Source organism: Oncorhynchus kisutch, linkage group LG10 (assembly GCF_002021735.2).
Source record: "Oncorhynchus kisutch isolate 150728-3 linkage group LG10, Okis_V2, whole genome shotgun sequence".
NCBI classification, from domain to species: Eukaryota; Metazoa; Chordata; class Actinopteri; order Salmoniformes; family Salmonidae; genus Oncorhynchus; species Oncorhynchus kisutch.
In genome coordinates, this window is record NC_034183.2 from 65,691,482 (window position 1) to 65,694,835 (window position 3,354).

Consider the following 3,354-nt stretch of genomic DNA (forward strand, 5'->3'; position numbering starts at 1 on the left):
TGGAAATTTGACACATAAATGTCAGTTGGGCGGTTTTGCAGAGATATCTGAGCATAATACCCAAGTTGATTCCTGATAGTTTAGCAACATGTCTACAGCTATCTGTCACTCAGCTGTACAGGTGTAGGATCTTAATTGGATCCCCATGTTGCAGGAGAAATGTCCTGCAATGCATGAAATGTGAAACTTGTAGTGTATTTGAGGTTTGTAATTTTCACCTTGAAATTTCAGACCTGATTTTCCCAGGAAAATATCTATTAATTATAATCCACATAATAATTCACATTTCCTGTTGTTGGAGGATTATTTTCCTGCTGTAGCAAACTGACTCAAATAAAGATCCTACATCTGTATGTTGACAGGCCTTCCAGACCTCTCAGATAAAGTCACCAGAAACATAAAATGCATTTTGTCATGGTTTAAAACAAAGTAGTTACTCTGAATTGTTCAAATGTTCCATACAATTTTAAATTGTTTTCATTTTATTCCCAACTATTCAATTAAAGCAATTATGCTGGCAATTATTTACTGATTTTCTCTGTGAATTTTAGAGCTTCTTTTTTTAGAAGAGAATTTAACTACATGTGTCAAAGGAATTTCACAACTAGGGAATTAATGTTATATTTAACATATTGTATAATTCAAATGTTATTTCAATTTAATTGGGACAACAAATTGGCAAGTTTTTGAAGGAAGTTGCAAGTTGTGCGTAATAGGTAACTAAATGTGGACCACAATGCAACACATCCAACAACAAAAATGTGGTTTTATATATGAATATAATATGAATATTATACATGCATAACCATTTAAGTAATCAAACTACAATTGTTAAATATTCTTATAGTTGAGAAACAAGTTGAGAAACAAGCAAATCCATAAATTACAGAACAATACAATATCTTCGGAAACTAATATAAACTAATAAATAATTAACATTTAATTTAAACATTTAAGTCCAATTTACACTGCTGTGCACTAAGCAAGCACCCGTGAAGATTTAAGGTGGTAACAAGCAGTCCTGTGCTGACACCTACTGTACAGTGTTTCACAACACAACGTAACGTGTCTGAATGCTATTATAAAAGACAGTCTTGAAACTACTCCAACATTAATTAAAAATACAATTTCTGATGTGCCAACTCTACAATTTAAGAAATGATGGTGGCATGTTTTCATCTCTCTTTCTATCCTTCCCAATCCTCACACAAATGTGGGCCTTACTTCTTCTCTCTCTTCTCTCACCTGTGATCTACATCCTTTAGACAACGTTCTGACTTTCTCTCATATTCCCTCACATCCCTCTTCCACATTCCTCTCATCACTCTTCCATCAGCCATTCTATCCTCCACACAGATAGTCTTGGTTATGTCTCTTACCTCCTTGTAGTGTGTGCTGTGCCAGCCATAGGACCAGCGAGGTCTGAAGGAGCGCTTTTACCAGCATGGTGGAGGAGACCTGGTCCGGCAGAGAGAAAAACAGGCAGACAGACAGAAAGACAAGGAGAGAGAGAGAGAAACTGGCCGACTGGACAGGGGCACAGCACAAGTAGACAGCTCCAGTGTTTGCCCACGCCTTAAATACGATTCTGGTTTTGATACCCTCCCCCTAACCAGCCCTGCCCTCTACCCTGCAATTGGCCGTTGCTGCACCAAAGCACCTGCCCCATTTCTCCCTCTCTCTCTGGACAGGCAGTCAGGCCCACCTCTGCCCATCCAAGACAGTCCACATCAGGTTGCTGATCAGCTGGATTGCTGCCAGCCAGTATATTAACATGGCAATGTGATTTGTGTGTGATGAGCGGGATAAGACAATGCTTCAAAGAGGTGATACGTGTGAGATCATTGTTTAGATCAGGGATCATCAACTAGATTCAGCCGTGGACCGATGTTTTCTTGAGTAGATGGTCGGGAGCTGGAACATAATTACAAATAATTTGTAAACTGCAAATTGACCGCAAGAAGCCCAAACAGATATAACATTGTGTCTCTCTATTATGCATGGAAATCACTTGGAGATGATTTTCTGGTGTTTTTATAGTCTTTTATGTCTAACAATAAAGAATTCTATGCATAATGTTGCTCAGAAAACTGGGGGGGCAAATAAAACCACCTGCGGGCTAAATTTGTATTGTGGGCCTTCAGTTGAGGAAGAAAAATGGACAGAAAACCGATCAAGAGAACATCCCTGGTCATCCCTACTGCCTCTGATCTGGCAGACTCACTAAACAGAGAACATCCCTGGTCATCCCTACTGCCTCTGATCTGGCAGACTCACTAAACAGAGAACATCCCTGGTCATCCCTACTGCCTCTGATCTGGCAGACTCACTAAACAGAGAACATCCCTGGTCATCCGTACTGCCTCTGATCTGGCAGACTCACTAAACAGAGAACATCCCCGGTCATCCCTACTGCCTCTGATCTGGCAGACTCACTAAACAGAGAACATCCCTGGTCATCCGTACTGCCTCTGATCTGGCAGACTCACTAAACAGAGAACATCCCTGGTCATCCCTACTGCCTCTGATCTGGCAGACTCACTAAACAGAGAACATCCTAGGTCATCCCTACTGCCTCTGATCTGGCAGACTCACTAAACAGAGAACATCCCCGGTCATCCCTACTGCCTCTGATCTGGCAGACTCACTAAACAGAGAACATCCCTGGTCATCCGTACTGCCTCTGATCTGGCAGACTCACTAAACAGAGAACATCCCTGGTCATCCCTACTGCCTCTGATCTGGCAGACTCACTAAACAGAGAACATCCTAGGTCATCCCTACTGCCTCTGATCTGGCAGACTCACTAAACAGAGAACATCCCCGGGCATCCCTACTGCCTCTGATCTGGCAGACTCACTAAACAGAGAACATCCCTGGTCATCCCTATTGCCTCTGATCTGGCAGACTCACTAAACAGAGAACATCCCTGGTCATCCCTACTGCATCTGATCTGGAGGACTCACTAAACACATGCTTCATTTGTAAATGATGTCTGAGTGTTGGAGCGTGCCCCTGGCTATCCGTCAATTAAACAAATCTAAGAAAATGGTGCAGTCTGGTTTATTTTACATAAGGAATTTTAAAAGATTGATACTTTTCCTTTTGATACTTAAATACAGTGCCTTGCGAAAGTATTCGGCCCCCTTGAACTTTGCGACCTTTTGCCACATTTCAGGCTTCAAACATAAAGATATAAAACTGTATTTTTTTGTGAAGAATCAACAACAAGTGGGACACAATCATGAAGTGGAACGACATTTATTGGATATTTCAAACTTTTTTAACAAATCAAAAACTGAAAAATTGGGTGTGCAAAATTATTCAGCCCCTTTACTTTCAGTGCAGCAAACT